Raw genomic sequence first — 25,831 nt, 5'->3', positions numbered from 1 at the left:
AGCGCATAGCGGTGCAGACGTGTACCCGTGATTGCGGAGGTGTGACTTCAAGACAAGCCAAGCCACAGACGAGAAGGGAACCTAGATGACTGCTGAGCGCAGACTTCATATTAATAAGGTGATGTCGACCCTTTCTTACTAGAGTGCACAGCCTAATCTTTCACTTTTCTTTGCAGGTTATGTGTTGTAGTGTGGTGTTATATGATTGTTTATTGTAATGAGAAATAAAGTACCCCAGTTCTTTGTGAACCAACATGTGCTTCGTATTCTTGTATAAGAGGGTAACCTATTCTTCTAGTCAGATGCAACTATGTGAACAGATGCTAACCCTGATCAGGTAAGTGGTAACTGAATAAGGGAGAGAGGAGCCCCTTGAATTAGAGAATGAGTTGTACATTATCCAAATTGGCAACCGTTGTGTGATCGGTAATACTATAGTTCTATACCCCTGTTGAATAGTGAGATTGATCCCTTTATGTAACGGTAATCATAGGATAAGCTGCTGCCGTCTGGGTAGGTTGTCTGGGTTCGTCTGGGACCGCGAGATCGCCGATATTGCTGCTGCCGTCTGGGTAGTTTGTCTGGGTTCGTATGGGAACGCGAGATCGCCGCTGATGCTGCCGTCTGGGTAGGTTGTCTGGGTTCGTCTGGGACCGCGAGATCGCCGATATTGCTGCTGCCGTCTGGGTAGGTTGTCTGGGTTCGTATGGGACCGCGAGATCGCCGCTGATGCTGCCGTCTGGGTAGGTTGTCTGGGTTCGTATGGGACCGCGAGATCGCCGCTGATGCTGCCGTCTGGGTAGGTTGTCTGGGTTTGTCTGGGACCGCGAGATCGCCGATATTGCTGCTGCCGTCTGGGTAGGTTGTCTGGGTTTGTCTGGGACCGCGAGATCGCCGATATTGCTGCTGCCGTCTGGGTAGGTTGTCTGAGTTCGTCTGGGACCGCGAGATCGCCGATATTGCTGCTGCCGTCTGGGTAGGTTGTCTGGGTTCGACTGGGACCGCGAGATCGCCGATATTGCTGCTGCCGTCTGGGTAGGTTGTCTGGGTTCGTCTGGGACCGCGAGATCGCCGATATTGCTGCTGCCGTCTGGGTAGGTTGTCTGGGTTCGTCTGGGACCGCGAGATCGCCGATATTGCTGCTGCCGTCTGGGTAGGTTGTCTGGGTTAGTCTGGGACCGCGAGATCGCCGATATTGCTGCTGTCGTCTGGGTAGGTTGTCTGGGTTCGTCTGGGACCGCGAGATTGCCGTTGCTGCTGCCGTCTGGGTAGGTTGTCTGGGTTCGTATGGGACCGCGAGGCCGCCGATTGCTGATACTATAGGAGGTCTGGGTGTGTATCTTAGGAATTCCCTGTCCTTAGGTGGTAGATATATGTTGAAAACCTTGTAAATAGGCCCTAGGGAGGGGGAGGTGGTAACGTTCTGGCTGAGTTGGTAATGCTCTGATGAGCTGGTCCCATCTAATCTGAGAAACCAGGCAGAACATTTGGCGTCACGAACCGTTTACGAAACCTGTGTGCTTTGTGGTTGGTTTTTTTTTTATTTTGTTCTCGGCGCGTACGTGGTTTCGTTTGTATATTTTTGTATATAATTGTGTGTATAGTTCTTTTTTTCTCTTCAAGATGTTTTCGAGAAAGTCGAAATCTGTTTTTAAGTTGCCTGTTGATATTCCCGGCTGGGATTCAACGCCTTATGAGGCCTTGGCCCACGAGTGGGCTGATTCTACTGGTTTGAGTGAAAATTGGAACTCTTGTCTGGAGCTGGCGGAGCCGGCAGATGTGATTTCCTGTTTGCAGAAGGCGCCAGTAGCGAAGGGTGAAGAACTTCTTATTTTAGGGCGCAGAGGTTGGATTGTTTTGTCTGCGTACAGGCTTGTACATGAGAGGTTGTCGAAATTGCAGAAGGAGCATGTGGAAATGGAACGGAAGTTTGTTGAAATTCAAAATGCTCATACTTTGTTGCGGTGTCAAAATAAATTGCTTGCCGACAAACTTGAAACGTATCAGACTATCGCTGAAAGGGCGGCTGTTCGGATTGCACGATATAAATACAAGAATCGTCGTGGTCGCGTTTCTAAACGGAAAGTGCGTCTGGTCGTGGCGAAAGCCGGGCTGGATTGGAATCCTGATGAATGGGATGGTAATATCTGGAACTCAAGTGATTCTCGTTCCTCGGATGAGGAGTCTAACAATCGCGAGTTTTCTCGCTCCGGACAGGCTTTTAAATCTGCTTCTTGTGCTACAGATGTTGAGTCCCGCGACTACGATCGCTCTTTGCATTGTGTTGATACTTCTCATGTAGATTGTTCCCCTAAGTTTACTGATCGGGCTCCTTGTGATGCTCTTCCTGCGATCTCTGTACATCCTGTTTTTCGTAGGAAGTTGCAGCAGACTCCCGGTAATCCGAACGGTATTCCTTTGGACTCTTTGGAGGATTTTACTCAACAGGAAATTTGTGATATTTTACAACGATTTCGATAGCGAGCAGGTGAGACCTTGCTTACGTGGATGGTGCGCCTTTATGAACTGGGCGCTGCTGGCATTATGTTGGATGCTGGCGATTCTTTGAAGTTTTGTTCCTTGAGTTCGGATTCTACTGTTCAAGATCATTTCCGTAATTATAATGGTGCAGGTCAAATCAGTTTGCTTCAGTTGGCGACTGAGGGTTGTAATCAAAAGTACCCTACTGAATCTGATTGGCCTGTGAATGACAAGCCGTGGTATACATTGCGCGATGCTGCACAACGTCTCAAAGAGGAGGTGATGAAAACTGCGATTTTTCTGAGTACTGCTGACAGATTGCTTGATGGTTTGCTGACGTCTTCTGTGCGGAATCGTATTATTCGTTCTTCCCCGGTTGCTTATAAGCAGGTCATGATGACTTTATTGATCAATCAGACTGGTAACGCGTTGTCTATGGTACTGGAATCTGTACGCCAGCTCGGTGAGCTGGGTGATTGGTTTAAACCTGAACGACAGTCCCGGCCTGACACTCGTAGTCCTGGATACAATAAGCTTACTAGACGTGACATGTTTCTTGCACTCTTGGCTGATGGTGTGAGGAAGGAGGATATTGATGGTGAAACTACTCCTCGTTTGTGGGACTTGTTTCGCAAACGCGGTTTGGACCGGAAGGAGGGTGCCCGGCGTGTGCGTACGAATGAGTGCGATCGTGATTATTCTGATGACAGCGGTGATGACAACCGGCGTGTGCGCTCTGATCGTCGGGATGATCGACGTTATGTACGTGATGCGTCCCCTCGTCGGGGAAGAGAGAGAGAGCGAGAGGGGGAAAGAGAAAGGGGGAGAGATGATTATGTTAACAGCAGACGTAGAGATGAAAGGGATCAGTCCCCTGAGTTGAGGAGGAGGGAGGATCGACACAGATTTTCCGATCGAAATTCGCAGTACAATACAGAGGACAGGAATCCATTTCGTAATAGAGATGGATATGAACATGACATATTGATACCTGAGAAACGTGAGAAAATTTATCCTGATTTGTCCTGGTTGACAGAACGCAGTAAAAATGACTAGGAAGTAGGTCAAGCTCCCGTACATAGATGGGCTCACCGAGATAATAGACCCTATGTTGATATTGAAATTTTTTGGAGACATCGTAATATCCAAAGGGCCCGAGCATTGGTAGATACAGGAGCGGAGGCCACTCTTATTCATGGAAAATCAAAGAAATTTAAAGGCCAATTTTTTACAATTACTGGTTTAGGTGGAAAGGAAACTCCAGCAGTACAAACTACACTTGAAATGAGAATAGGTAGAATTCCTAGAAAAGAATACTCAGTATTAGTCGTGCCACTCTTAGAGTACATAATTGGAATTGACATTTTGAAAGGAATGACTTTGCATTTGGATGATGGATGTTATCAATTTGGAACTAAACATTATATATCATCCAGACCTGTACGGGTTGGTCGTTTAAGAATGGCCCCCATAAAGATTCCCCAGGTGACAAAAGTGGTTTGTCAGAAGCAGTATCGTATCCCAGGTGGTCATGAAGAGATTAGTACCACTATTCAGGATTTGGTGGATGCAGGAGTTATAACTCCGGTTACTTCTGCTTGGAATAATCCCGTTTGGCCCGTGCGTAAGAGTGATAATTCTTGGCGCATGACTGTTGATTATCGAGAATTGAATAGGTATACACCCCCTTTGACTGTTGCAGTACCGGATATCATTACTTTATTTGAAAGAATCCAAAAGCATCCAGGTACATGGTATGCGTCCATTGATATTGCTAATGCTTTCTTTTCGATCCCGATTGCCCCTGAGTGGCAGGAACAATTCAGTTTTACATGGAACGGACGTCAAATGACGTTTAGAAGTCTTCCCCAGGGCTATGTGCATAGTCCTACGATATGTCACCGGCTGGTGGCCGAGCACTTAGCTGAGGTACCTGTACATCCGCAAATTCAGTTATGTCATTACATTGATGATGTTTTGATTCAAGGTGAGACACGAGATGAAGTCCAGACCCAATTAGATAAGATCCTTGAGTGTCTGCGCGAGAAAGGTTGGGAAATCAACCCGGATAAATTACAAGGTCCATCCCAGACTGTAACATTTTTGGGTATTAATTGGCATGAAGGACACAGAGAAGTGATCCCACAGGTAAAACAGAAAATTCTTGATTTTGCAGTTCCGAGAAATAGGAAAGAAGCCCAAAGCTTCATTGGCTTGTTTGGCTTTTGGCGCCAACATATTCCCCATTTGAGTCAAATATTGGCCCCTTTGTATCGAGTCACTCGTAAAAAGAATGCGTTTGAATGGGGTAAACCACAGCAAGATGCGTTTAGTTTGGCAAAAGAAGCGATTCAGTATGCCTTGGATTTATGGCCTGTGTGCGATGGTGATGTGGATTTGAATGTGTCTGTACAAGGCCTTTATGCAAAGTGGAGTTTGTGGCAAAAACACGGAACAAGTAAAGTACCGTTAGGTTTTTGGACCAAAAAGTTACCTGATGCTGGTGAGCGTTATACACCTTTTGAGAAACAGTTGCTTGCATGTTACTGGGCTCTGGTGGATACCGAGCAATTAACTTTGGGACATGATGTAGTCCTGCGACCTGAAATTCCTATCATGCAGTGGGTTTTGAGTTAGCCGAAAACTCACCGAATTGGACACGCTCAGGAGGCGAGTGTGATTAAGTGGAAATGGTACATACAAGACAGGGCACGTGTGGGACCAAAGGGAGTTGCATCCTTGCATGAGCAGGTGGCGCGGGCGCCATCGGTTGCGACGGAGAGTGAATGTTCCGTACCTATAGTACAGGAATCCCCTGTTAAGTGGGGTAAACCACTTGATGATTTGTCCGCGGAGGACAGAAACCATGTTTGGTTTACGGATGGTTCGGCAAGGTTCATAGGTACAAAACGACATTGGAAGGCAGTGTCCTATAATCCGATCACACAAAAGTTACTGAGTACAACTGGTGAGGGAAAGAGCAGCCAATTCGCTGACCTTTATGTTGTTTATCAAGTTCTGAAACAAGAGTTACCTGGCACCTGTCATATTTTTACTGATTCCTGGTCTACTGCCAATGGATTGGCAGTTTGGTTACCGACTTGGCATTCCCGTAATTGGGAATCGCATTCAAAAGAACTGTGGGGAAAAGAATTATGGCAAGAGATTTGGGAAATGCTCCCGCAAAGTACTGTTACAATCTTTCATGTGGATGCTCATACCCCGATAGACTCCCTTGACAAATTCTTTCATAATATTGCAGATGAAAAATCTAAAATTGCTGAGGCACTGGTGGACATGCAGGATTCTGATATGGAAGGATTGGCGAAATGGGCCCACCAGAAAGCAGGACATTACGGAGAGAAAGTCACTAGCAGGTGGGCCGCTGATCGAGGAATTTATATTCCTTTAGATTTAATCAAAGACATTATTTTGCATTGTCCCATTTGTCAGCATGCTAGACGGCGGAAAGTGCCTCAAATTGTTAAAGGTCATTTACATCGTGGGAAAGTGCCCGCTCAAATTTGGCAAATTGATTATATTGGTCCACTCCCTATGAGTAAAAATTGTCAATACATTTGCACCATTGTTGATACATACAGTGGCCTGTTAGTGGCCTTTCCTTGTAAACAAGCCACCCAAGTGAATACCATTAAAACATTGGAATTGATTATGCTTTATTATGGTGTCCCATTCCAAATTCAATCTGATAATGCATCCCATTTTCGTGGAAGATTGGTGCAGGAATTTTGTGTGGAAAATAGTATTGAATGGGTGTTTCACATACCCTATTATCCGCAGGCCTCGGGCCTGATTGAAAGATTGAACGGTTTGCTGAAAAATCAATTGCGAAAATTGACTGATGACAAGTATAAAAATTGGAGGCATTATTTGTTCCAAGCACTGTTAATTTTGAATAATCGTCCCTTTCTAAATGCTGAATCTCCATTGATGCGTTTGTTTACTCCGAATGTTGATGCAAAGCCCAATTCTATTGGTGACACTGTAATGTACTGGGAAATTACCCCCGGAGCACTGGCTCCATGCAGAGCAACCCCGGGGTCGGCAGGTCTAGACCTGCATGCCATGAATGATACTATTATAAAAAGTAAAGATCGAGTCATCCGGTGTTGGTGTCTGTATACCCACTGGAAATTTTGGATTGATCGCCCCTAGATCGGGGCTGGCTATGAAAGGTGTTCAAGTACTCGGAGGAGTCATTGACAGTGACTATCAGGGAGAGATTAAGGTGCTCCTGCTGAATAGCAGTGAGGTTGATTTACCAATACATAAAACTGACCGAATTGCTCAATTGTTGATAATGCCTGTTTTCAGTGGTGAGATCACAAAAGGCACTGCCCCAACGTTGTTAACTGTACGAGGACAAAAAGGATTTGGTTCCACGGATAATCCTGGAGCTAGAGTTTGGGTGCAATCGCCTAAGAATCCCCCTGAACAAGCTGAGATTATTGCAACCGGTCATGATAATACTGTTCTAGTCATGAGACCAGGGAAAGATAGCTGGGAAGCTGTCCCGGCTGACAAATGTTACCTACGAGAATGAATAATGCCTGTATTTTGATTTTCTTTCAGATCATTCTCTGGACTGATGCTGCAGGATGTGTCGACGTTGGACTCCTTTTGGACTGCTACGACGAGAGAGAAGGGAACCCATCGACCCGGGCTGATCTGAGAACCCGAGTACCGCGTTCCTTTGCTGCGTGGGATTCGTCATCAAACTTTAGGACTACTTAAGCCAAACGAGTGACTAATGCCCCTCATTTTTGTTTAACACCGATGCGTTCGGTGACTGACATTCTAGCGACTTGTTTAGTTGCTGTCCCTGCTTCATTAGAGACTTTGGCCCATATTTTTAATATATCGAATGCCCGTCCTAATGTCCTTTTGGGAGATTTTGCTACACATGAATACTGCCCTTTCTGTACTGAGTTGTCCGATCCAACACCCCTGATTCAGTCCCAGATAATCACTTATAATATCACGCAGGGTGATTTATGTTTTTTCCTCACTTGCGATCCCAATGCTATTTCTGAGTGTGTGCGTTTAAAATTGAAAGGTACTACTTCATTCACAGCTCATGAAAGGACTTTGTGCTTCCGAAGATCACCGAAATTATGTACTTCTGTTCAAAATAATATGACTTGTAAGAGTTTAGTGGTTACCCCCAGTCATTATCGTACAATGCTGCTACCCTCTGGTTGGCTCTTCTCTTGTGATAATACGTCCTGGCCATATATTCCCGCGAACATTTCCGGAGGCCCTTGTGCCATTACCAGACTGAGCTTGTTGATGTTTTCATCGCATCCTAATGCCAATTCTCGTGTGATCCGAGATACTGTAATGCTACAGGAGGACTGTGATTCGTCTATGCGTTTATATTCCAAATCTGAATACCTTAGTTTAGCTATCTCAATTGTTGGTGTTCCTGCCTTGGCGGTCTATAATGCCAAGTCTATTGGGAAAATGGCCTGCTGGATGGTAAAATCCATTAATCATACTTCTACAATCCTGTCTGACATACTATTAGACGCCCAGGGTGAACGTAGAGCTATCTTGCAGAACCGGGCGGCTATTGATTATCTTTTGCTTAAACATGGACATGATTGTTCGGACTTTGAGGGTCTTTGTTGTTTTAACCTGTCTGAACATACGAAATCTATTCAGGCCCATATTGACAAACTTCATGACTTGACGGAAGAGGTTAGAAAACACATTGACCAGGGCTGGTTTGATTGGCTCTTTAATTGGTTACCTGATTTACATATGTTGCGTCAAATATTAGGGGGTATTTTGATTACTATTAGCATTTTGGTAGCTATCTGTTGCTTTATTCAGTGTATTCCTTCTCTACTTCAATACTGCAAACCTGGTACTAGACATAGGTCAGTTAGTTTTGTTTCATATTATTCGTCCACAGATGTTAGTTCTGTTTGATGAATGTATAATAGACTGAAGTCAAGGGTGAAATGTTCTGCTCGATTTTCCCGGCCCTCTTTTGAGGAAAGGTGATTGAAGGTGACTTCAGTCTCTTATCATTCCAGTGCAAGGGCTAGAGTAGCGAATAGAGCCTATTTACAAGGCACTTTGATATAATTCTGTACTCTCCTCCTTAGATTAGGGCTTATACACATAGGCTAGGGGATAGATTCGTTAGTATTAGGGATAATCCGTCCTTTAGTGAGGGTATTATTATACTTTCCATGGAGTTATGCTGAATTTGGGCCTGGTAGGCCTCAAATGGGAGAGACTCCATCTTTCTCTCTGCTCCGGCAGCTTGGGATGCTTCTAGGTCAAGTGTAATGTTTTAGTTATGAGGTGTTGTTCGCTTGGAGAGAACCGGTTCAGGCCGGCCCTTGTCGAAGGATTGTATTTTTCTTCATGCCGAAGACACAACATCAGGCCGGCCGGCTGGGAACGTGTCCTTGGTACGGGGAGGTACAAGAATTTGGTGGGCGGCAGGGTACTGGCCGGAATTTTCCATGAGGAGACACGCTTCTATATTAGTGAAAGCCCGAGACAGTTAGTGGGTTAGTCCGTAGGCGGCATCTAGCCGTTAGCAACAAAGCTATTACTTATTCCAGGGAAGACAAGCGCCATTCCAAAGGCGGAGAAGAATCGAGAAACAGATACTCTCTGAGTAGAACAGCCAGGGAAGAGAGAGTAGCCGATGAGAGGAAGGTTCCAGTGACTTGGAGAAAGGTGAAGGGAACAGCGCATAGCGGTGCAGACGTGTACCCGTGATTGCGGAGGTGTGACTTCAAGACGAGCCAAGCCACAGACGAGAAGGGAACCTAGATGACTGCTGAGCGCAGACTTCATATTAATAAGGTGATGTCGACCCTTTCTTACTAGAGTGCACAGCCTAATCTTTCACTTTTCTTTGCAGGTTATGTGTTGTAGTGTGGTGTTATATGATTGTTTATTGTAATGAGAAATAAAGTACCCCAGTTCTTTGTGAACCAACATGTGCTTCGTATTCTTGTATGAGAGGGTAACCTATTCTTCTAGTCAGATGCAACTATGTGAACAGATGCTAACCCTGATCAGGTAAGTGGTAACTGAATAAGGGAGAGAGGAGCCCCTTGAATTAGAGAATGAGTTGTACATTATCCAAATTGGCAACCGTTGTGTGATCGGTAATACTATAGTTCTATACCCCTGATGAATAGTGAGATTGATCCCTTTATGTAACGGTAATCATAGGATAAGCTGCTGCCGTCTGGGTAGGTTGTCTGGGTTCGTCTGGGACCGCAAGATCGCCGATATTGCTGCTGCCGTCTGGGTAGGTTGTCTGGGTTCGTATGGGACCGCGAGATCGCCGCTGATGCTGCCGTCTGGGTAGGTGTTCTGGGTTCGTCTGGGACCGCGAGATCGCCGATATTGCTGCTGCCGTCTGGGTAGGTTGTCTGGGTTCGTATGGGACCGCGAGATCGCCGCTGATGCTGCCGTCTGGGTAGGTTGTCTGGGTTCGTATGGGACCGCGAGATCGCCGCTGATGCTGCCGTCTGGGTAGGTTGTCTGGGTTCGTCTGGGACGGCGAGATCGCCGATATTGCTGCTGCCGTCTGGGTAGGTTGTCTGGGTTCGTCTGGGACCGCGAGATCGCCGATATTGCTGCTGCCGTCTGGGTAGGTTGTCTGGGTTCGTCTGGGACCGCGAGATCGCCGATATTGCTGCTGCCGTCTGGGTAGGTTGTCTGGGTTCGTCTGGGACCGCGAGATCGCCGATATTGCTGCTGCCGTCTGGGTAGGTTGTCTGGGTTCGTCTGGGACCGCGAGATCGCCGATATTGCTACTGCCGTCTGGGTAGGTTGTCTGGGTTCGTCCGGGACCGCGAGATCGCCGATATTGCTGCTGGCGTCTGGGTAGGTTGTCTGGGTTCGTCTGGGACCGCGAGATCGCCGATATTGCTGCTGCCGTCTGGGTAGGTTGTCTGGGTTCGTCTGGGACCGCGAGATCGCCGTTGCTGCTGCCGTCTGGGTAGGTTGTCTGGGTTCGTATGGGACCGCGAGGACGCCGATTGCTGATACTATAAGAGGTCTGGGTATGTATCTTAGGAATTCCCTGTCCTTAGGTGGTAGATATATGTTGAAAACCTTGTAAATAGGCCCTAGGGAGGGGGAGGTGGTAACGTTCTGGCTGAGTTGGTAATGCTCTGATGAGCTGGTCCTATCTAATCTGAGAAACCAGGCAGAACACATACTTAAAGCGGGTAGGAGAAAGTCTCACTCCTGTTTGAATCTCGCCGTGCACATAGCGCTTTTCGTTGGAAGCTTGCTGCTACCTGTAATTTTAAATTGCCCTGTTTTGTCGCTTGCGTTCATTTAATTTCTTCGTTTTTCCCCTGATTTTAAAACGGTAGTTTAGAACTGTTTATATTAGGCAGAGCCCCCTACCTGTGTTCTTTGACACGGACCGCATCCTTGCACTCTAAAACGCCGACGCATTCACTGCCATTTGGGCGGTTCGGTCCCCGCGCTTTGGTTACCTGGGGCGTCATCTTGGGTGGGGCGAACAAGCACTCCTCAGCTATTCGCTGGAGCCAACCACGTGGACTGGCTAGAGGCTGCACTCTGAAGGCATACTTAAAGCGGGTAGGAGAAAGTCTCACTCCTGTTTGAATCTCGCCGTGCACATAGCGCTTTTCGTTGGAAGCTTGCTGCTACCTGTAATTTTAAATTGCCCTGTTTTGTCGCTTGCGTTCATTTAATTTCTTCGTTTTTCCCCTGATTTTAAAATGGTAGTTTAGAACTGTTTATATTAGGCAGAGCCCCCTACCTGTGTTCTTTGACACGGACCGCATCCTTGCACTCTAAAACGCCAACGCATTCACTGCCATTTGGGCGGTTCGGTCCCCGCGCTTTGGTTACCTGGGGCGTCATCTTGGGTGGGGCGAACAAGCACTCCTCAGCTATTCGCTGGAGCCAACCACGTGGACTCACTAGAGCCCTTCATATCTATCTGGGTATGACGCGCAGCGTGTAAGCGCATCGTGGACGCCGTAGCGACGCCGGAGTCACGCCAGAGTTCAGCCCGTCTGCGCCCGTCCGCGCTGAGGACGCACTGGACGACTGGACTCTGGAACCTCACACACCTATTGCTTCTTCATATAGCTATTCTCATCAGGATATGCTACGTCTGAAACTGCGAAGATTAGAGTGCTCGCATTCTTGTGAGCCTGATGCGTTTCACTCTCCTCTACGATGCGGTTGTCAACAGGTAGGTAGGTTTTCTACCCCTGCCTCCAGCTATTTAACGTCTGGCCGCCCTGATGAGATCAGCCCTAAGGCAGTAGGAGTAGAAGGCATTTTGATTAATGCCCGCTTCCTGGTCAAAAATAAAATTATGTTTAGGGAGATGGTCCAAGATAGACTGCCTGCTTTGGTGTTTATCACGGAAACTTGGGCGAAGGATTCATCTGGCCCCGACTTAATTGAAGCGGTCCCTGAAGGGTACTGCTTGGTCAGATTGGATAGACAGGAACGAATGGGAGGGGGGATAGCGATCCTTCATAGAGACCATTTTCAGTGTCACACTGTGCCCATACCCGACTTTCCGTACTGCTTCCAAGCTTTTTATTTTACAATAAAGGAAGCACAACGCCCCTTTTTCAACGGGATCTTAATATTTCGTCCTCCTGGTCCGAGGACTGACTTCATACACAACTTTCTACAGTCCCTGGAACCATACTTTGGTCGAGAAAACTTTTCCATTCTGGGTGATTTTAATTATCATTTAGATCGGTATGACTCATCCGACACCTCAAGTCTCATTGAAGCACTAGGGTCCTGCGGACTCACGCAGCGAGTCAGCGGAGTTACACATCGTGCTGGTCATACTCTTGATGGAATTTTATCCAACGACCATCGCCTAACCACCTTGGATCCAGTGCACCTGTCATGGTCTGATCATCTTGCAGTTCCATTCCTCCTAGAATATCATGGGGTGGAGGGAAGTGTAAAGGTCAACCATATAATGGAAGCTGCCAGAAATTTTAGGAACATCAGCAGCGATTCCATCGCGCCCTGGGCTGCCAGTCTGTCTATTACTAACCTGGACACCGTACAGACGGCGGTCAGCAATTTCGAACAGGTCACTACGGAGGCCCTGAACGAATTGGCCCCAGTACAGACTCGCCGTCGAGCAAGAAAGAGACCATCTGCCCCATGGTTCTCAGATTCCCTCAGACTCCTCAGGCAAGAGGTGAGGAGGAAGGAGAGGCATTGGCACTCTAGCTGGGACCTCAAAAACAAGGAAGCCCATAAAGCTCTGGTCAGGAGATATAAAGCCGAAATTACTCAGGCCAAACAAGATCATTTTGTAGCCCTAACATCCTCGCTTTCCTCACCAAAGGAGCTTTTTAAAATCGTAGATTCATTAGTCACTCTACAAACCCCTGATTCTGTTGTGCCATCGCAAGATCTATGTGATCGGATCGCCTCCTTTTTTCACACAAAAATTCAGGATATCCATACGGCTCTTGAGGAACAAAGAGCCTGTATCAGTGCACCTTCTGCTCGGGTTGAGATGATTACGATCCCCCCTAGCACCCCTCCATCGAGCACTTTGGACTGTTTTCCCCCGCTGGCTTTGCAAGACCTTGAGATCTTGCTCAACAAGACCAAATCTGGCTCCCCCCTGGACATCTGCCCTCTGAAAATTATCAAGCAGTGCAGGGTGACCCTTCTACCTCCTCTGCTAGAAATAATGAACTTAGCTATGAGAGATGGCATCTTCCCCCTGGAGTGGAAGAGCGCAGTTGTTAAACCTCTGTTAAAGAAGGCTTCCCTCGACCCGGAGGTCCTAAAAAACTTCCGCCCAATCTCGCTGCTTCCAGCTCCCGCGAAGATGCTTGAGATACATCTAAACAAGCACCTTGCTGCTTTTGTCGAAGGCTCGGGTTGTCTGGACTTTTCCCAGCATGGATTCAGGAGGGAACACAGTACCGAGTCGGCCCTCACCATCGTGCTTGATAAGATCCGCACGACAGTGGATGGGGGCCAGACCACCCTCTTAGTCCTGCTGGACTTAACTGCGGCCTTTGATACCCTCTCTCCCTCAGTACTTACATCTCGGCTGAGGGAAGTGGGGGTGAGGGACGCAGCTCTGGACCTTCTGACCTCCTTCCTCGCGGGCAGGACACAAAGAGTCAAGCTGGGGGAGTTTCTATCTCCGTCCCGACCTGTGCGATGTGGGGTCCCAGAGGGGTCGGCTCTTAGTCCGACCCTATTTAACATTTATGTGACCCCACTAGCTAGACTAATAAGATCTTTCGGGATGGAGGTAGTCTCTTACGCGGATGACACCCAAATCCTCGTCTCTCTCTCCCACTCAGATGTACTTACCGCCTCCAAATGTAGATCTTGTATGGAGGCGGTCGGTCAGTGGATGATCATGAATCCACTTAAGCTGAATGGGGAAAAGACTGAGGTGATGGTGTTTGGAGGGAAAGAGAACATCTGGTCTGCTAGCTGGTGGCCTGACTCTTTAGGAGCTTGCCCTTCCCCCACTACATCGGCTAAAAACTTAGGGGTGATTATTGACCCGGCCCTGGATATGGGCAAACAGGTGAGTAGAACCATCTCCACCTGTTGGGGCCTAATTCACACCCTACGAAGGATTAGGAAATATCTCTCCTTGCAGTCCAGAAAGCAAATAGCGGTTGCATTCATTGGCTCACGCCTGGACTACTGTAATGCGCTGTATGCGGGGCTTAATAGGAGCCTCCTGCAGCGCTTACAGGTGGTTCAGAATGCCACAGCCAGATTTGCACTGGATGCTCCTAGACGCTCTTCGGCCACATTGGCCAGGAAAGCGTTGCATTGGCTACCGGTGGAATACCGTGTTCGGTTTAAGGTCTTATGTATGACCTATAGAGCCATTGCAAAAGGAAGCGACACAGGAGTTGGGTCCATCATCTCCCACTATATCCCTGGAAGGAACCTGCGTTCCTCCGGGAAACTGCTCCTGACAGTCCCCCGGATTCGAAGAGCCAAGTGGGGTGGCAGGGCCTTTTCCACCCTGGCCCCCAAATGGTGGAATGATCTTCCGCTTGATCTTAGATCGTTACCTTCCCTTCAGAAATTTCGAAAGGCTTTAAAAACTCTCTTCTTCCTACAAGCCTATGTGTAAGGATGGATGTTTCAACTTTGATGTGATTGTTAGGCGCCTTGATACCTGCGGGTTATTGTTTTGCGCATTATAAATTTTTATCAAATCAATCAATCAAATCACTATGAGGTTAAATGTTGAAGGGGAAGGCTTTGGCAAAGTTTGGGCGCTAAAGTGGGTGGAGGGCGGGAAGGGAAACTGGGAATTGTTCACTTTAAATCACTGTGTCTGAGAAGCATGGCGACCTCCTTATTCATACATTGTATTGCAACGAAAGGTATACCCCATTTCAAGTTGTTGAGGCTTAACTGTAAATTGAAGCGGCTTACGGACCTACCGTACTTAGAAAAGACACCTAGCAAGCTACAGACAAAATACCCACAGCCGTGACACGCCCTAGCACACTAAAACTCATCACGTGGAATGTCCGAGGCCTAGGCAACCCGAAAAAAATCAGGCAGATGTTTGCATAGTTTGACCGCTTACACATTGACATAGCTTTCCTGCAGGAAACGCACATAGCAGCCAACAGTTCATCTACACTAGGCGTAAAATGGGCAGAATCAGTCACCAGCTCGAACTACTCCTCTTACTCTAGGGGAGTTAGCATATTGGTGCGGAAAGGGGTACACTTTACGATCTCACACATACACAGAGACACTGACGGTAGAAGCGTAATTGTAGTGGGTACGGTGAGACAGCAGCGGTTAGTATTAGTAAACACTTATGGCCCTAACATAGATGATCCCGGGTTTTTTTGGAGCGTGTGGCAAAACATAGCTGACATCCAAGCTGACCATATAATCTGGGGTGGTGATTTCAACGTAGCACTGCGGGACGGGCTTGACAGGACACTACACACGCTGGAACCGCATGTTAAGGCAAGAGAAATGATTCGAGATTCCATGGACGACTTACGGTTGGCGGATATGTGGAGGGATCGTCACCCAGGGGAGGTGGTAGAGACACACATTAATGCAGCACACAACAGTTGGTCTAGATTGGACTACTGTCTGGGCACACAGGAAATACTAACATGGGTTACTCATATCAAACACCTACCTCGAACGCTTTCAGATCACAGTCCTGTGCTCCTAGAGGTCAATATCCCACACTACGAGCCACCACCTTTCACTTGCCGTTTTAATGCGGCAGCGTTACGTGACCCATTATATGTAGACACCATACATAAAGCAATGGTAGATTACTTTGAGCTGAACGGCCCCACGACTGAGGACCCATGTCTACTGTGGGAAGCATTTAAAGCTACGATGCGAGGGGTGTGCATCAGTACGTCCACAGGTATCCTGAAGGACATACGGCAACAGCTACATACACGGGAGAGTGCCATACACACTTTGGAACAGAAATACACGCAGACGGGAGACACTAAGATACTAGGAGAAATACAGGCCCTACTGGAGGAACATAGACAATTTGCCACTGACTAACTTAAATATGTGTTCAAACGTAAGACAGCCAGACTATATGGAGAAGGAGGCAGGCCAGGCAGAGCACTAGCCGAGAAAATTTGCTCTGGACGGGCACCCCAACACATAACATCCATACGCACCCACGCAGGAGAGGTAGTCAGGGACATCAAGGGGATGACAAAAGAATACATGACATCGTATGGTAAGCTTTACGAGGCACGGCCGTCGCTCTCGCAGGAGGATTTACTGTTATATATGGCAGACGTGGAAATTGCGTGGCTAGCTGATGGTCACAGGGAATACCTAGCTCGTCCTGTCACTGTGGAAGAAGTCATAGATACTATTAACCGGTTACCGAACGGCAAGGCACCGGGACCTGATGGCTTTGTGACAGAATTTTATAAGATGTTTGCGGACCTGCTGGCCCCACATTTAGTGAGACTCTATGGGGCAGCGCATGAGGCCCAGACGCTGCCAATGTCTATTAGGGAGGCTATGCTTATTGCGCTCTTAAAGCCGGGTAAAGAAGAGGATAAATGCGACTCATACCGCCCCCTCTCACTGCTAAACGTAGATACGAAAATCATAGCAAGCCTTCTGGCAGATAGGCTTAAACCACTTATGCCCCTTTTGATACGGCCTGACCAATCTGGCTTCATCCCGTATAGATCCACTACACACAACACACGCACATTATTTGCATTAGCTCACTACCTGGCACCGGAAATAAAAGCTGTGGCAGTATTATTAGATGATGCTAAAGCATTCGACACGATCGACTGGTCCTTTCTCCATGCAGTTCTGATACGTATGGGGTTTCCCCCGATGTTTGTGGGGTGGATCTCAATGCTATACACAAACTTAACGGCGCGCATTAGAATAAACAAATACGTTTCAGAGCCCATCCCAATCTGTCGAGGCACTAGCCAAGGGTGCCCACTCTCGCCGATGCTTTTTGCTCTAATATTAGAACCCCTGGCTTGCAAAATCCGACAACACCACCATGATTCGGCCATACAACTACCAACACGTCCCATACACATCTCGCTCTATGCAGATGACATGGTATTATATGTAAAAAATCCGGAACAGCACCTCAATCCGCTCTTAAGGGAATACATCAAATTTGGTCAACATTCAGGATTACAGATAAATTGGGATAAATCCCTTATTTTGGCACTGACGGACAGCACAGACCCGACACCCTTGGACTATCCACTGGAATGGCAGGATGGGCCGACGAAATATTTGGGAGTATGGTATCATAGGGATCCCAAATTGGTCATCCGTACTAATTATGGCAGAGCAATAGCGTCCCTAGAAGAGAAAATTAAGCGATGGAATAAACTGCCCCTATCCCTGGCGGACAGAGCGGCAATAATTAAAATGGTACTTTTGCCAAAGTTCCTTTATTTGTTCAATAATATCCCAATAAAGCCCCCGGCGGCGGTATTCCGAAACATTAAAACAATGGTGCTGAATCTGCTCTGGGCGGGAAAGCAGGCCAGGCTGGACCAACACACTATGACACTGCCATATGCTAAGGGGGGTTTCAAGATCCCAGATTTCTATCTCTACTATCTGTGCGCTCAGGCGCAATTCGCGCATTACTGGTACCATGAGATACCTTTCTTGACCCATGTGGCTGTGGAAGCAGGAGATGCAGACCCAATCCCACTAGCTAACATATTACCGCACAAACGTTCTAGACTACACGACCATGACATTAATCCTGTCAACGCTACCGCGGAAGCGTGGAGACTGATGGGGAAAGCAGCAGACAGCCTACCACTTTACGCACCCGCACTTCCGCTGGCTCACCACCCGGCAATTTCGATCACGCAGGAACAGGTTGGAATGGATTTGTTACGATGTGCAGGGATAGACAGACTAGGCGACCTATACGACAATGGAATCTTTCAGACGCTAGATAAATTGGAGTATATTAGTAACCCAACACTACTATTTAGTTTTAATTACTACAGGCTGCAAAGGGCGATGAAAGAACACTTTCCAACTTACCCAGACGAGCCCAAGACACTGGCAACTTTGCAATTGATTCTCACCACGCCCACAGCTTCACACCTGGTATCGAAATTATACACAAGCATACAACATGACATAGGGAGGAACACTGACAGGGTGTGGGATAAATGGAATGTAGTACTTGAGGATCCACTTTCCGAAGATGAGTGGGCAACCACTTGCCTGCTCACAGGAATACTAACGCCAAACGGGAACTTACGGATCATTCACTATAAATATCTACACCATATGTACTATACATCCCAGAGGCTGCACAAATACGGACTCAGGGACGACTCCAAATGCCTTAGGTGTAGGCAGGAAAATGCGGACTTCCTGCATTTGGCGTGGCACTGTCGCAAGGTGGCAGGATACTGGGAACAGGTGATACAAGTGCTAAACGAAATGCTTGGGGCTTCACTTGAATGTAGAGCAAAGGTCTGTCTGTTAGGCATTGTCCCGCAACTAAGGGCGCAAAGGCGCAAATTCTGTGTGGTGGCTCTGTTACTGGCCAAACGAAGGGTGTCTCTACATTGGAATAGTAGACGGGGACCAGGGATCAAAAACTGTCTGGAGGACTTAACGTACTGCCGGGACACACTGACCACATATGAGGAAGAGTTGCCGATCAGGTCACGTCCCAGAGACTATTGGATGTACTTACGTACCTATTTACAGGAACATGGCACGACTGAGACTGATGATAACTAAAGGCAAGGTCTTCGACCAAGTGCATGAAAAGGAGTAATAGACTGTAAAATGATGATGAGGGGGGAGGATGCTGTGACACAGAGATCTTAATTCTAGAGGTTTCATATTAATTTCTAATTGTTTTGTTGTTATATCAGGAAGCATATATTAAAAAAAAGTAAGAACACTAGCGTGAATGTAAGCATTTATAGCACTGCTTTATGTTACAAGGGCTATTTTCCGCAACGCCGCCGGTCCTATGGATGTCGGCTGATGGGCCGTGTACACCAAGAACGTAATTTATGGCTTAAATGACTGTGCAGCCGGCCTGTTAAGGTTGTAGGCGTGGAAACATGTATTATTTTTCTGCAAAGTGCAATAAACTTCTTACACCCAAAAAAAAAAAAAAAAAAAAAAAGTTGCTGTTACCACAATAATCCAATCTCTCTGGTACTTGATCAGGCCTTCTACCGCCTAGACCAGAGACATTAGTTCGAGGTTCAGTCTCATTTGGTGATCGAACTCTTTCTCTAGAAACAACAGTTTCGGACGAAGCGGCTAATCCTGTTTGGGCCATAATATTCCTGCCAGGGATCACTTCTTTGTTTCTGGGTTCACTTAGTATTTTGTCCACAAGTACTTTGGCACCTTGCTCGAAAATACCTCTCCCCTTTTTAATCATAACATCCAGTTCCATTATTGCCTGATTTAGACCTATAATTCTATCACCTAGGTCTTTCATTTTAGAGGCCATAAGAGTATTTATTTGTGCCTGAGCGGATTGCAGGGTGGATTTAAAAATGTCAGCAACGACAGTTTCCAACAACTCCACCATGCTATCGGCACCGGTGGTTGGCGGAGAGTAGACCATCTCAGTTTGTGTACCAAATAATCTGCTCTCATGACTTATATTCTCACTTGCATCTGCCTGGTTGTTTGCTACCTTCTTGGTCACCCCTGCTCCTCCCTTTTTATTATATGTCCTTTTCCCTTGCAACATAGTTTTTGCTTTGCTCTTTTCCTGTATCCCTTTACGTGCCCCCCTATGTCTGGTCACCATCGGTGATGTTAAGGATACCTCTGGGTCCGACTGATTTCTATCGGTAGTTGGAGGGAGTTCTACTGCTATACTCTCTGGTGTGTGCACAGGGGATGTTATAATCTCGGTTGAAATTAATTTCAGGAAATTTGTGCGAGCTAATGGACTAAGCGCTTTATATGAGTGTAAAGTTGAAGGATCCAAAGACAGCCTTTTTTCCACGAGAGCTATCTCGTGGCTTATAAGTGATTCAGCATGTAGGAAGAACATTTTATTACATAAACAACGTTTAAACAAGCGTCTAAGGGCAGAAGATTTTTTGAGACCTAGCAGTAACAAAACCCCCCAATTACAGTATATCACAACAAGAAAAGATACTGCTGGTCTGTAAGTGCAATAACATATGAGCAAAAACAGGTCTGTGGTTAGCCTGAATGTGTCAGAAAGAGAAAATGAAATGAATCCCATCAGCCCACCCAATGGCAGAGCTTCATCATCTGGGATTTATGTAAAGAATGGTCTATATTCGGGAAACTCACCTCATGTGATCGTGTGTTGCCTTGGTCATAAACCACCAGTGATAGATCATACCATATGGTGTGTGTTCTGTGGTGAGCTACTGATTTTGCAGTGAAAAAACAAATGTGACAAAGTGCAATATAAAATTGACTACCAAGATTTTAAGAGTAAATTTATTAAGAAGATAACGTGGTGTCAAGGGTTAAAAGCAAGTGTGAACAGTTTGAAATAATAACTGTTGTCAGTTGGAAAAATAAGGTCTACATGTTTCAGCCCTAGTGGGAAAAGGTATCCCACTAGCTTTCGTCAGGACCACGAACTCCACTACTGCAAAAAAACTATTTAAAGTGAAAAATTATATATATGTGTATAATACTTGATACAATACATCCTACCATCCATGAGTTTCCGATGTGGAGGATGAAAGTTCTCTCAGTAAAGGATTCTTTCCTGAAATGGTACACAAAACAGGTAGACACATACAATAAACCACAGACATATAATGTGCTTAATCATATGTACAGACGATTAAGTTATTCGTTAAACCATTTTCTCTGCACATAAAATAAATATATTCTTGTAAAGTTAAACTCACCCAAACTCTTGTGGGAGTATGCCTCGCCTCTCCTGGCAACTGCTCAGGTGATGAGGCCCGCTCTAAATAAGGATAAAGAAGGTAGAGGACTGTTACAGCATCCCTCCACCCATTTCCAAACTAAAGAAACAATGGTACATAATAAGTGCTTACAGGAGGCAGCGCATCAAGGTCTTATGAAGTCCGACCTCATAAATGACAGCCCTCTTCGTGAATCCTTGGAACATAGATTATTGAAAATGGGCTTGGTTGGATTCATTATATCTTATAGGGTAGCAAGAAGACTGTCTATTTCACAGGTTTGTATGAATAAGAAATATTGCACCTCTGAAATACAGACAGAGAGACCCCCACTGTATTATAAAGAACAGATGCCAGGTGTCTCTAGGCATAAAGAGTACACGCAGCGAGTTCGAGGTGGAGCTTCTCCTCCTGCAGCCAGAGGGTTCTTACGCTGTAGGGAAAAAATCCCCGTTGTTCAAAAAAATGCATGGCAGAAAGTCGGCCGCTTTTCAAAATCGCCTGTTGTTTGTAGCTTGCATTAGCGCGTTGCCTCATCTCTCCGTCGTTACCCCCGGCAATTCCTGAACCGCAGGGGAGGTACCGACGGAAAAGGGAAGCGTGCTTAAATCAGGTCACGAAGCCAATCACAGTGCATTCTCCTGATTGCTACCTGATCGCCCTAAGTTGGCAGGGTACGCTCAGACGTGAGTCCCTTGCTCACTTTGCCACTGGAGTCAAGCAAGCCTGGCTGAAGAAGGCTGTAATGGCAGAAACCGGTCCTGGGAAGCTTGATTCCGGTCCAGGGAAGACATGGCTTGGCAGTTCGGGCTGTACTGTTCCCATGAGGCACAGGGTCAGACTGATTTGCATATAGCCATGTCTGAACTGGGGTGGCGGAGTGAGCTAAAGAACGGTAATGGATTAACCCAGATCAGTTGACTGGGGGTGAGTGTTTGTATTGTCAATGCTCCGTCCATCACCACCTTTGGTTTTTCTTTGTTCGCCCTAAGTTGGCAGGGTATGCTCATACGTGAGTCCCTTGCTCACTTTGCCACTGGAGTCAAGCAAGCCCGGCTGAAGATGGCTGTAATGCCAGAAACCGGTCCTGGGAAGCTTGATTCCGGTCCAGGGAAGACATGGCTTGGCAGTTCGGGCTGTACTGTTCCCATGAGGCACAGGGTCAGACTGATTTGCATATAGCCATGTCTGAACTGGGGTGGCGGAGTGAGCTAAAGAACGGTGATGGATTAAACCCAGATCAGTTGACTGGGGGTGAGTGTTTGTATTGTCAACGCTCCGTCCATCACCACCTTTGGTTTTTCTTTGTTCGCCCTAAGTTGGCAGGGTATGCTCAGACGTGAGTCCCTTGCTCACTTTGCCACTGGAGTCAAGCAAGCCCGGCTGAAGACGGCTGTAATGCCAGAAACCGGTCCTGGGAAGCTTGATTCCGGTCCAGGGAAGACATGGCTTGGCAGTTCGGGCTGTACTGTTCCCATGAGGCACAGGGTCAGACTGATTTGCATATAGCCATGTCTGAACTGGGGTGGCGGAGTAAGCTAAAGAACGGTGATGGATTAAACCCAGATCAGTTGACTGGGGGTGAGTGTTTGTATTGTCAACGCTCCGTCCATCACCACCTTTGGTTTTTCTCTACCTGAAAACATACTGGCGGACCAAAGAGTAGCCCAGATCACAGTCCGCACATGCGCAGTACTTATATTTAGTTCTTTGCCTTGGTACTCGCAAAAGTAAGCGGACCAGTGAGGAGCCTCTGTGGTTTCTGATATTAGGCATACCCAGAACTCCGGCGGACGTGAAGGAGACCGTGCAGTGTTGATTGCACGCATGCGTAAGTTAGACCTGGAAAGCAATCTCTATGGTCTCAAGAAAGTGAGCATGCGTACGATAGAAGCGGACCACATTGGAACCAAGCGCTTTTTGTCAGACGCATGCGCAGCACCTCTACAGGATGCAAGCGTGCAGTGTCGATTGTGCGCATGCGTTAGTTGGACCGGAAAGCAATCTCTAAGGTCTCAAGAGCGTGAGCATGCGCACGATAGAAGTGGACCCCATAGGAACCATGCGCTTTTAGTCAGACGCATGCGCAGCACCTCTACAGGATGTAATGTTAACGCAGCGTTTCCAGTTATCAAGAAAAACGAACACCACATATTGTGGTAAATAAATAAATAATACCTCTATTTTTGACTAGATATAACAATAACAGATAGCTCAATAAATAAGAGTCAAGATTCGAGGTAGTAGGAGTTTGCAGGTTTAATACAGCATAAAGGACAGGAACAGGACAACCTGCACGGGCAAGATCTGGGATGGCTAGCAACTTTTAATAACCGTGCACAAGCATATATAGTTAAACAAAATACATGATGTTCAATACAATAGGCGTAGCAGTGGGCGGGGCCTGTAGCAGTCGCGAAAGATAAGGCGGAAAGTAGGTGTAACAAGAGGCGTGAACAGGGCGTATACATAGACATGTGATGTAAACGTAACAGAATATGTCATAAATGGGGCGGAAACATGGAGGGGGCTACCTAAGGAGCCGGGACCTCTAACCTAGTGGTGCGCGCAAACTGACAATGACGTGTTACTAGGAGAAGCTGGGGGCTATGACTTCTGCGCTAGAAGGAGAGACTGAAGTCTGGAGAGTCAGAGCGACATGTACCTAAACACTATCTAGTATCTGATGTTTAGAGAACATGTTGATGGAATCCAAAAGTTATCAGGGCAAAGGCTAACAGACACTAAGACTGGTGCATGCATTATTCTACATGTAGTGTGTGTTGAGGAATATTAAATGATCATTAATACAGTATTTCTCTTACATGGAGACGTAAAGGCTAGACGATGACTGAAACTATTGATGCGATTCAGTAGCTTAGGAATGCAGAGAAGGAGAGCTGGACTGATAACTAGAATCATAACATACTCTTGGCAGACTGACAGGCAGAGCCAGGCCGTGCCGGGCACTGTGAGGCAGGAAGTAAGTGAAGGGTCAGGGATACAGGTGGGGGCTGTATCGCTCCTCGGAGAGGGTTCAGGAGACAGGAGCTGAATCTGAATCCGGGCCCTTTTGAGGCCTAGAAACGGAGACTTTTCAATGAATTTAACGTGCACACTGTAAAACGTGGCAACATAACTTTACATAGGCCTGATGCTCGTTGTATTCACGAAAACTAGGAACTGGCATACTAGAGATGGACACAGCCGTAATTGCGTCTTTAATCGATCATGGGGAATACATATGCATATTAATCGTGCACATATAACATAACATGGGGAACACGTAGGGACACAGAACATGGCAACATTTACTTTTCCACATTCCCTCCTTGTCACTGCGTTTCCATCAAGAAACATCAATATTCATGATACCATCTATCATTTCATACAGTATCATTTGCTCGTCTCGAATTTTCTTGGAACGGGATCTAGGACGGGACTTGGGACTAGGAATACAAGAGGTAGCACAAATGCCGCAAATCGCAGGGCCACATTGTATACAGAGGCAGCAACTGAATATGATCGCTACTGCAATACCTAGAAATGACAATATTTTCCATCCCCAGGCAGAAATAATACTCCAAAACCAACCGGACCATGTCCAGGTGCCTGGATTCTGGTGTAACTGATGGGCAATTTTATGAAGTCTGGTTATAGCTGAATAAACAGACGGCGCGTTATTAGGAATGAAAATGCAGCAACTAGATCCGATGACTCTACATGCTCCTCCTCTATCGGCCAGTATGACGTCAAGAACGAGACGATTTTGGAGCACGACAAATCTCATAGCAGATTGCTCTTCGGTTAAGTTACCTAGGGCAGAAGCGGTCTCATTCACTACTGCTTCAAGGGTTCTGGTTAATCTACGTATTAACTTACTATTCTGGATAGGTCCTATAAAGAAAAAGAATCCTTTATTGAAATCTGTATACTGTTCTAGAGCAGTTTCAGTTTGATCGACAATCGGGGACTCAATCTCCCTTCTATGTCTAATGTGTACTAGATGTGTGTTTCTATGATAATCAGACGGGGCTAGGAAAACTGGTGGCAGTAGGAAGGCAATGTAACAGGTTCCCTCCCAATTGAGGGGCAGACGAACATATGCGGTCTGACCACAAACAAAATAAGAATGACGTGAAGCTTTAAAAATAGATTTCCCACTGTCACTATACTTGACAATAGTAGTACAATCACTATGTCCTACATGTACGGAACCATTATTTCTGACACATAATTCGCCTTTGACTGGTAATACTGAAATAGCAGGTAAGTCTGGAGTAGGATCAGACTGAACATTCAGGACCATGAAATTCGAAGAATAATTACCCAAATTATAAACTTCATTTTCTAGATCTAACCCTGTTCTGTGGGGAAGACCTTGCTTGTCTGGAAAACATGTACTGTTCAGAAGGGACATATCAGTTGAGGATGACGTTAACGTGGACCATGCTCCACACGAACCATTATGTGAAAACGGATAAGGAAAGAGTGGCAGAACTCCCTTAGGTGTCTGGAAAGGGGGGAGTCGACCACACACCCAACAATTAGTGGCATTGCTGGTCTGGTGTGAATAATGTAACATACGGATAAATGAATTGTTGCGCATAGCAAGACGATAGGATAGTTCGTGAGGAGGCAGATCACTAAACGTGTGCTCTACTGTAGCATTAGAAGACTTATTTACATGAGAAATTGGAAAACATAAATGAAATGCATAACTCGTGCAGGTAACCATCAGGCTGAGAAACAATATAAAACTTAGAAAAACGATACATCGGATAGAGTTTTGACTAACTCTCTCACTATGGGGGTCTATTTCATACATGTCAGATACCTGTCTAACCGTTTCACCTAGGGGAGGACTTAGACAATTAAACTGGCTGACTTATTTTACT

Source organism: Lissotriton helveticus, chromosome 1_1, assembly GCF_964261635.1.
Source record: "Lissotriton helveticus chromosome 1_1, aLisHel1.1, whole genome shotgun sequence".
Taxonomy (NCBI): Eukaryota; Metazoa; Chordata; class Amphibia; order Caudata; family Salamandridae; genus Lissotriton; species Lissotriton helveticus.
The sequence above is the reverse complement of the archived record's forward strand: the minus strand, read 5'-3'. Positions refer to the sequence as shown.